Source organism: Andrographis paniculata, unplaced genomic scaffold (genome assembly GCF_009805555.1).
Source record: "Andrographis paniculata isolate CXL003 unplaced genomic scaffold, ASM980555v1 Contig67END, whole genome shotgun sequence".
Classification (NCBI taxonomy): domain Eukaryota; kingdom Viridiplantae; phylum Streptophyta; class Magnoliopsida; order Lamiales; family Acanthaceae; genus Andrographis; species Andrographis paniculata.
The window spans coordinates 417,651-428,644 of record NW_026137603.1 but is presented as its reverse complement, the minus strand read 5'-3'; the positions used below and the strand labels follow the sequence as shown (position 1 = coordinate 428,644).

Sequence of the window (10,994 nt, the reverse complement as noted above, 5' to 3'; positions counted from 1 at the left end):
AGAATCAATCGTTGTTGGTTGGATTTATATATTTGGGGGGTTTGTTGGATTGGGAGAATAATGTGAATATCTTCGCCGGTTGGAGTTTCAATTTTTAGTGCTTCGTTAGTTCAGGTCCTACATCTTTTCTTAATGCTAATGCTTTTTTAATTTAGAAATGCGAACATGCGTATTCACCATTATCTTAGTCGTTATACGTAGTTACTATTTCAATATTGGAAATTTGCAATTGATTTAAGTATATGAAGCTTTTGTGTTAGCCAGTAGCACAATATTAACATGGTTTCATGATCATTTCAAAAATCAGAAATGGTTTCATTTGGAATGAGAGTTGTAACGTTAGTGTCTGAAGGGATTTAGAGGTATAATAATTAAAAGCATATACATGCCATGAGAGAATACGGACATGGCATAACCTATTCCCATTAGAACATTGAAAGCCTAGTAGTACAGTTTGTGCATACCCTTTAACGCATACAGGGTGCAAACTGAAGGTTGAAGTTCTGGACACGCATAGTTCAACTAGGAGCTGCGACCCCCCTCCGAAATGCGGGATAAAATGAAAGGTTAGGGTGCATTCATTTATAGATTACATAAGAGCCGGTTCATACAATGGAGAGTTAAACGAACCTTGCATAGAAGAATGATTGGTATTTTCGATCTCCTGGTCAGAAATGCCATGCAAAAGGCGCGCAGCGGAGGACCCTCCCACACCACAGGCTTGCTGGTCGTTGCCACAAGAGGAGTTTTTCCTCCACCTTGTGTCATGGAACAAGCTTCACAAGGCCGGGGTGGGAAGATATCACGACAAAGTTCAATACGGGGATGAATGTCCAGTACAAAGTAGACCAACTCCAGACGAAACTAAAGGGAACGAAGAAGACGTACTTGAAACTCCAAGAGTTGGTGGTGATGACAATGGGACTTGGATGGGATCCAAACTCGCGGTTAATAGTAGCAGATGAGGAGAGAAAAATTGACTGGGCTCAGGTATATATCGTTTTCACGCTTTCAAACCAATCGTATCATTATCCCCTTAAGTTACAGTTTGTCATTGCCCTAGTTTAACCATACTCTCTCAGGCTCATAAAGACTACGTATTGCTCTTAGTGAAAATTTTCGCGCACTTGGACTATTGCCACGATATGTTTGGTCCAACTGGGGATGGGGCACGCAGACCATTATCTTCCGGGTGGGATAGTGGAATGAATGGACCGGGTTGCCAACTAAGTGTTGAACCAAACAAAAATGACGGAACTACTGGCACACAAGGGGGGTTGGATAGGACGAGTAGTAAAGGCACGGGGACGGGCCACACTAGACCCTCTGAGGCTGGACCAAGTGTTAGAAGGGTTCGGCGGAGGCGAACCTCAAGTTAGGAGGAGGAGGTATGTGCTGTGGTTCATGACGAACTGACCAAAATATTGAGCCATACTACTACGGAAAATGAAGCAGAGAAAGCTAAAATTAAGGAGGAGGTGGCACAGGTAACGGCCGCCCTGCCATACCCAAAAGCGCCGACGTCAGGAAAAGGGCCAACGAGATGTTTTCTTTTCCAGAGTACCGTGACTACTGGCTGTCATTAGATTAAGAGGATCGGATTCAATGGATCCACCAGTTTGTTGGTTCGGACTGATTTGAGAATGCAACACCGACAATGTTATGTAGTACGTAATTACGTCGCAGGAGGTTAAGTTGGATCTTTACTGTTGAATTGTGTAGGTTTTATCCCTAAGTACTTGTAACTTATAATTTCATCATTTCACGTCACCTAGGCGGAGAGCTGGATTGTTATCATGTACTCGTTCGGAGTGGTTGTCGATGCAGTCGGCCTGTAACGTAGACTTCAGTTTCCGGAATGTTTGTTTTTTATGTTAACGTAATGCCATGTTATCGGAAGAGTGGTTGCGTCGCCATTAAAATGACACACAATGTATTTATTATCGTATTTCCTTCACATGCAGAAAACACATGGCGAGTCCCAATGAATCAACCAACTCGACGCGCAATCTTCTCTGTCAAGCACTTCGTTTGAGAGAAAAAAAAAAGAGCGGGAGGAGGAGAAGAAGGCCACTTTGCTTTATGCAATGGCAACTACTGCCGCTGTAGCGTTAGCCTCAAGTACAAGGATGTATCGTTGCTATGACTCGATGCTCGGAGGGGAAGAATTCACCCACGAGCTGATTAATGGGCACCCCGCTAGGATTAAAAATTTATTGCGGGTATCATCTGACACGTTTTAAGATCTTTGTGCCACGTAGGTGGAAAAGGGACTTTTGGAATGCCATTCAAGGTAGCGAGTAAAAGTTCAAGAGCGCGTAGCAATATTTTTACACACAGTTGCTCATTCGAACCGGAAACGTTCTACTACAGAACGTTTCCAGCACTCGACATCGACCATTTGCGACCACGTTAACAAGGTGGCCAAAGCGCTTGTGCGCCTAGCACCTCATGTCATCCGGCCTGGGGACATGTCGTCTCCTGCGAGGAAGATTTGTGACTCCCCAATTTTCTGGCCGTACTTCAAGGTAATTGCATCTACTTGCATCCCTACTTTGCTTGCGCCATCTTCCTGTTCTATGATGACGTCTCCTTTCATTAGGATTGCGTGGGTGCCATGGATGGAACATTGGTGCACGCATGCCTACCTTATAGGGATCAACGACTTTTCTGCAGGAGAATGGGTGACACTATGCAAAATTGTCTTGCCGTTTGTGATTTTGATATGTTCATGTACGTGCTCGCTGGCCTGGAAGGGAGCGCACATGATGCTCGTGTTTTTAAGGGTCGCTATCCGAGAGCAAGGCGATTTCCCCTTCTCGCCGGACGGTAGTATCTACCAAACTTCCATCGTGACTTTGCAGTTTAGCGTTTACGATCACTTCATATTCTCTTCTTATAATGTAGGGAAGTACTACATTGGGGACTCTGGGTACATGAACGCTCCTCAGTGCCTTACACCGTACCGCACATATCGATATCATCTATCGGATTTTCAGGGAAACAACCCATGTCCTCGAGGTAGGGAGGAATACTTCAATTACCGACACGCGCAATGCCGTAATGTAATTGAACGTGTGTTTGTTTGCCTTAAACGTTGTTTCTCCATTCTTCACGGGCCAATGCCAAACTACAAGTTTGATCGCCAAGTCAACTTTGTAATGGCCTGCGCCGTCGTGCATAACTTTATGTTACTCTATGGTGAGGATGTACTAGATCATGCCGCAGAAGGCCACGACTCAATCGAGGAGGAATCAGTCCCTCAACCAGTTCCACACAATCGCCAAACACCGAACCCGGGCCGCGAAGATAGGGAAAATCAGAATGAATTCCGTGATATGATTGCGGACTGGCTTTGGATTAATAGATACGAACACGAGGAAGAGTTCGACTCCTCGTGGCCTACTTAGGATTTTGCCTTTGATGGTGTATGGTGCGTTTCCTTTATTTTATGTATGATGTTACACGTGCAGTTGTATAATCGGATTTAAGACTCATCCGTCTAGAATTGTATGCATGTAGTCCTCAACCGCCTCCCCGTTGCAAGTCTTTGTGTAATTCTCCACCACTTATCTTATAAACTACCATTTTCCGTAATCCGTCTAGAATTGTACGCATCTGATTTCATTATGTTTCTTCCATAACTTCACAAAAGAGCAATGTTGCAGTGATCATTCCGAAGGACATATATTAACACGTTGAACAACACACCTACGCATACGAGCGGGGTGTTTTATCTTGCAGTTCAACAGAGATTTACCCAACTGACTGCACAGCCTGTGCAGTCGGCTGCTTTAATTTCTGTATGTGCGGTTGAATATGGCATTCGTGTATTTCCCGTTGCATGTAGCCGAGCTTTGCGCTCGGTTTTCCCGCGCACTTTGCCATAGTTTTCGTGCACAATCATAAGACTAATTTTGTTACTGCATAATAGTTGTCCAGGACAGGAATTAACATGCTGAACAGCACACCTGCGCGTACGAGTGGGGTGTTCCATCCTGCAGTCTAACAGATAATTACCTAGCCGACTGCAGTCGGATGCTTAAATTTCTGTACCTGCGGTTGAATATGGCATTCGAGTATTTTCCGTTGCATTTAGCCGAACTTCGCACTTGGTTTTCCCGTGCACTTTGCCATAGTTTCGGTGCACATTCATAACAGTGATATCATTACTGCATAATGTTTTCATAAGACTCATATCATTAGTGCATAAAATTTTTCATATTTGTTATTTCTGTTCACGTTTACGTTGTAACATCCTTGCAGGACGTAGGGGGGCCAACTATGAGGAAATCGGCGAAAGGGAAGCGATTGTGCAAACTCTCTACTGCAGACATGGCCAAAGAAGAAGATGATGTTGCTTTGATTCCTTTCAATTGGTTACGCCGCACTGAACTGGACATCGAGGATACGTACCAGAGAATAAGCATATTACCGATGCTAACTGGACGCATAATCGATGCTGACGCCGTGGAAGCTATGAGTGGGGAAATGGAGATAGAGAGACTACTTTTGTGTGGGGCGTGGCGGAGGTTGTTTGAGATCAACGAGCCCTCGTACAAGGAACTGACATTAGAGTTTCTGTGCACACTAAAGCACGACAAGGCGAGTTGTATCTGTATGACAAACCCAATGCCCTGCAGTTTCGGCTGGGAGGCCGTAGCTACTCACTATCTGTCACGGACTTTGCCATTGTACTAGGACTATATGACCGTGAATTCACAGAGACACACGAGTACAAGAACATGGCCTATACAATGTCTCTTTCTTGGTCAGTATATTGGCCTAGAATAAGCCGCACCCAAAAATTCAACCCAGGAGCTTCCAAGGCATCGACACTGTAGTCGCCTATTTTAAGGTACGTTCACTACATACTTGCTCATACACTTTCAGGCCGGAAAGATGCAACTGCGACAGTAAGTAAGGTGGATTTGGAGTTCCTTTGGAGCATGAACGAAAGCGTTCCAATCCATCTGGGATATTGGGTGGCCAGACTTTGTATAACTGTTGCCATTGACACAAGGGTCAGTACCATTCCCGTCGGCCCATACGTTACCAGACTGGCGAAGGGTTTGGAGGTAACCAAACTAATGGACGGAGTTCCAGATTCTCAAATGGTTCCGTGTGGAGTAGAGACTCTTTTCAGTATAGGAATTTTGCAACGCCACCGCCGGGGCGATCCTGTTACTCACACTAATCTAGGCCCGCAGCATCCCGCCCAGAGCGACTCCGACTTATATAAAATGTTCAACGAGCGCTTCAACAGGTTAGAGGAAAAGGTCGATGGAATGTGGGCAGAGCTGCGAGCCTTCATGACAGACATGCGATGTGGCCGTGCTTCACCCTTGGAGCGTCGATGATGGCATAAAGGTAACACTTATCCAGGTATGCGTAGTACTTCTTTTTTAGTAATGAACAACAGCGACAACCCAATGTACACAGTTACGTACCATTTTTACGATGCTTGGAACATTGTAATGTGTGCGCTACAACATTAATGTGTTTTGTTGAACCATAAACCTGCATCGCACCTTATTATACATGTTTGATGTCGCTTCGATTCCTTAATTTCTTTGAACGCATCGTCATGCATAACAGAATGAAATAGGTAAACCTTGCATCCTACATTTAACCGTTATTCACTACTCTTACTGGCTGTACAAGTTCGATGTCAAATTGGGTTGAGAGGTTGTAGTCATAACGTCGCTGCAAAATCATTTGCTTGTGAAATTTCAGCGTGGTAGACGAAAACGTGGAGTTTGTAGTACCATGGCTCATTTTGCGGCTGTAACGGATGGAGGAAGTGACTAGTGTTTAATCCAACAAATTTGATGGAGTGTGGGGAAAAGAAAACGGGTGTTCCTCTGCAGGGATTTGACATTTTTCGGTTTGAATTTGAATAGTGAAAAAATTGAACACAAATAATGGTATGATACGATGTACATACATGTTGACTTGATAAATTAATGTAATATAGAAATTACTTCCCAAGTGTTAGATTTGATGATTTTAGGAAAACAAAATTGTGTAACTCGTACAAATCTAAAAATTTTGATAAGGTATAACAACCGTCTAAAAGAAGAAATAATAAAAAAATAAAAAATAATAATAAAAAAAATAAACGCTGACGTGTTTTGGAAATTTTCTATCAAATTCTCAAATAAAAATTATTATCAAATCAACCTTTACACACACAACATAAATAAGTATCATTTAATAATATAAAATATTTATATTTTTTTAAACATCACATCAAACTTTTATTTCAACTATTTCAAAAATATTTTTCAATTATATCTCAATACCATTTAATTCAAACTACCACATCAACATATCATCTCTCTCAATAAAATAATAATTACTTCCAACATAATCATTACAAAATTCAATCCCCCAAACAAACACAACTACAAATCCATACTTTATCCTCAAAAATCCAATTCCAAAATCCTATCCCCCAAGCAAACACACCCTTAATATCAGCTTATTTTCCAGGTCACATTCTTTCAAGGAATCGCCTCAACCCATTTGGTAAAATAGTCGGTCGCCACCAAAATAAATGAATGATGTTTTGATGAAGTTGGATGAATTTTACCAATAACATTAAGTGCCCAGGCTTTAAAGGGCCATGGCTTAACCATTGTCTGCAGCTCCACCGACGGCAGGTGATTCAACGGACCATGCTTCTGACACTCCTCGCATCCTTTCGCGAATCTAATACAGTCTTTGAATATTTTGGGCCAATAGAATCCCATGCGATGAATAGCCCACCTCATGTTAAGACCTGCCCGGTGTGCTCCACATATCCCGCTATGAACCTCCTGCATCATTTCAAAGGATTCTTTTGGCCCCAAACACCTTAACAAGACTTCTTCAATGGTTCTCTTGTATAATATTCCTTCCACCAACTGGAAGCGCAAAGCCTTCAGTCGGACTCCCACAGGCGTGGTTGTGTCCGGTGTTTGCAAGTACGTGATAATCTCTGCCCTCCAGTCTACAGGTATATCTACATTCAGGATTGTGACCTGCCTGCATGCACCTTGTGCTAGACCGTCTATGCACCGATTCTCTGCTCTCGGGATGTGCTCAATAACTACCTCTGCTATTTTAGACAACAAATGGTGCACTAAATCTCGGTATTGACGGAGATGAGGGTAATTTGCAAGCATACCTTCTCAAAACTTGATTAATAACCAGCTGCGAATCTCCGTAGATGATGACCGACTGGACGCCTTTTGCCACCAACGCCTTCAGTCCTAAGATTAGGGCATCGTATTCTGCGGAATTGGGAGTCACCTCTTCCATCTGCAGTTGTAAATTGACCTTCTATGTGTTAGGACCCTCCAGAATTACTCATGACCCGGACCTTCTTTTTGCATGGGACCCATCAAAGAACATCCGCCAAGGACTAGTTCCTACTGATAGTTAGAAATCGCATGCGTTTTATATTCATATCATATGCGATAATTGGGTGATTTTGATTGGATTCTACCTAATTTATATGTGAATTGTTTATTTGCTGTGTGTAGAGGGCAAATATTAAATTTGGCATAATTGGCAGAAAAAAGAAATAAAATTAATTAAAGGCCCAAAAGCCCATCTACAAAATAATTAGGGCAAACATTAAATAAAAGGAGGGATCACACGTTTCAAAAGGGAGAGGACGGCTAGGGCAGAAACGCACAGGAGCAGGAGACTGACAGATTCATAGATCGCGCAGGAGCAAATCGGCATAGAAGATTTCCCCCTCCCACTATGACTTCATCTTTCTCTTTTGTTCTTTGTTATTTAATTATGGAGTAGATACTTTTCTGGTTTGAGGGGTGATAATGTTTTGGTTCTTTTGTTTTGAAGATTTTTTATTTTCTTTATAAAAGTTCTTTTTGATTATCAATATTTGTCTAATTCTGAGAATAGCGTTTGTGATTGTTAGATTGATTGAATATTTTGGTACCGATATTCAAATTAGTCTGATAATCTAAAGTAAATTCAAGTAGGATATCCGTAATTGTATTCGCACTTGAATAGGTGACAACCGGGTTGAATAGTTCCTTCCCGGGGGTTAGACAATCAAATCTAATTGCTCCTCTTAGGTAGTAATTGTTTTGAATTGGGTTTTTCTACGTTGGAATGCGGTTAGGCAATATTCTTATGGGCACACCTAGGTTTATTTGCTTAATTAGGGGTAGTTAACGGTCATACTTTAATTACCTACACTGTAAGGAAAAATTGGTTGTCAGAGCTTGTTGATAACTATAACCAATTTATTGATACTTTAATAAGAATTAATTTAATTGAATTAATGATAGAACACAAGTGCCATAACTGCATCATCCCTTGAGCCAGACATCCCCTTGATAGTCAGTTCCCCTTTAATTTAATTGCTTTGTTATTTTATTTTAATTAGATAATAAAAGAAAAATCCCCCTTTATTTACTGCATTAGAACACGAAAGAGTGAATCACACAATCCCTGTGGAGACGATCCCTTCCCCTATATTACATTAAATTGTGATCACGGAGTAGGTGAAATATTTGATTGACCGCGCGACAGGTCAATTTTTGGCGCCGTTGCCAGGGATTAGCGCTTTGTTTTATTCTTTTGTATTATTTTAATTTATCCTCTTGTTTATGCCTCGTTCTTCTCGTACAGGTGAACTGATATTTAATCTTGAGATCGAGAAGGTTGAGCGAAAGCTACGAAAGGAAGCCAAGCAACGAAAAGCTGCTCAGGTTGCGAAGCTGGCAGAATCTTTAAACCACCTCAAAATCTCCAGCTCTAGCGACTCTGAAAGTGATCAAGAGACTGTTATGGCTGAGGATACCCGCACTCTAAGGGAGTTGGCTGCTCCCAACTTGGCACAGCAGCCCTTATGCATTAACTTTCCAACTCTCAATAACACTGTTGCTTTTGAACTGAAATCTGGATTAATTCATTTGTTGCCTTCTTTTCATGGACTTGCAGGTGAAGAACCTCATAAACACTTGCAAGAGTTCGACGTGGTGTGCTCCAGCATGAAACCACCAGGTGTTATTGACGAACAAATCAAACTCAGAGCCTTCCCATTCTCGCTCAAAGATGCTGCAAAGGATGGCTCTACTATCTCCCACCTGGAAGCATCGACACGTGGAACGACATGAAAAAGAAATTTTTGGAGAAGTACTTTCTTAGCTTCCAGAGCTACGATCCTGAGGAAGGAGATATGTGGTATCAAACAACAATCAGGTGAAACGCTCCATGAATATTGGGAGCGATTTAATAAGCTTATCATTAAATGTCCACAACATCAAATTCCCCCTCAACTATTGATTCAATATTTTTATGATGGTTTATCATTGATGGACAGGAACATCATCGACGCTGCAAGTGGTGGAGCTCTAGTAAATAAGACTCCGGCACAAGCTTGGGATCTTATTGCGAGGATGGCTGAAAACACGCAGCAATTTGGTTCAAGGGATGTTGGACAGATGAGCGGAAACAACAGTGACCATGCCATCCAATCGATGCAACAACAACTTTCTGAGTTGACGAGCTTTGTTCGCAAGATGGTCGTGGAAAAATCCAACCCGAGTGTCCAGGTCAAGGTGTGTGGAATATGCACGAGTGCAGGACATCCTACAGATGCATGTCCGACCCTCCAAGAAGAATGTGCAGTGGATGTGAACACTGCAAACTACGGTATGAATAGACCTCTAGCATACAATCCATACTCCAACACCTACAATCAAGGCTGGAGAGACCATCCGAACTTGCGTTATGGAAACGCACAGCAGGGTAATGCTCATCAACCATTTGGAGCTATGCAGCAGATGCAACAACCTCGTTTCTATGAGAAACAGCCGCCCCAAGCACCCACAAGCAACTCCAGTCCATCTTTGGAAGACTTGGTGAAGTCTATGGCTACCAGTACCCTGCAATTCCAGCAAGAGATGAAGTCAACTGTTGACAAATTACAAGGTTAGATCAATCAAGTGTCAGAGGAAGTGAGACAGCTACGTGAAAGAGGAAAGTGGCCTGCTCAGCCTGAGCCAAATCCAGCAAATGTCAGCGCCATCACTATCTGCAGTGATACGATGATTGAATGTTCCTCACGGCCTAATCCAAAGAATACGAGTGTTATAACTCTTCGTAGCGGAAAAAAATTGGAAGGTCCACCTCCTATCTCAAAGGAACAGAATGAGGATCATATTGAGATGGAGATCGAAAAAGAAGCTGAACTTCACGAAAAGGTATTTCCTGACTCTGTTCCTCCTACTGAAACTAAATTAGCTCCTTTTCCTGACAGGTTGAAGAAACCACAAAAGGCAAACAAACAAAAAGAGATGATGGAAATATTCGAGAAGGTGGAACTTAATATCCCGCTCTTGGAAGCTATCAACCAAATCCCCAAGTACGCAAAGTTTTTGAAAGAACTGTGCACCAAAAAAAGAAAATTGCGAGGGTACGAGCATATTATAGCGGGTGAGAACGTTTCTGCTGTTATCAAAAGAAAGGTACCACCTAAAACAGGTGATCCAGGTATGTTTTCTATCCCTTGTAAGATTGGAAAAACTGAGATAACTAAGGCTATGCTAGATCTAGGAGCTGCTATTAATGTCATGCCTTGATCAATATACGACTCTTTAAATCTAGGGCCTTTAAAAGAAACAGGAATTATTATTCACATTGCTGATCGAACCCATGCTTATCCCGATGGTATGATAGAAGATGTATTAGTTCAAGTGAATGAATTGATTTTTCCTGTTGATTTTTATATTATGGATATGCATGATGTGCACTACTCTAATCCACCGCCTCTTTTGTTAGGAAGACCTTTTATGTGCACTGCAGGAACAAAGATAGATGTTAAAAAGGGCACACTCAGCTTGGAGTTTGATGGAGAAGAATTTCATTTCAATATTTTTAATCCCATCAAATGTCCTATTGAATCTGAATCGTTATATGCAATTAATGTTATTAATTCTGTGGTGCAGGAAACTTGTGAGGTTGGTAAT

At 42.0% G+C, this 10,994-nt stretch overlaps 1 non-coding gene across 1 annotated transcript; it reads right to left on the bottom strand.

The window, feature by feature from the left end:
- Positions 1-9,185: 9,185 nt before the first annotated feature.
- On the bottom strand, positions 9,186-9,292 carry LOC127263262 (small nucleolar RNA R71). The gene has a single exon (XR_007841422.1). It is a non-coding gene; the product is annotated as a small nucleolar RNA R71 (small nucleolar RNA).
- Positions 9,293-10,994: the final 1,702 nt, after the last annotated feature.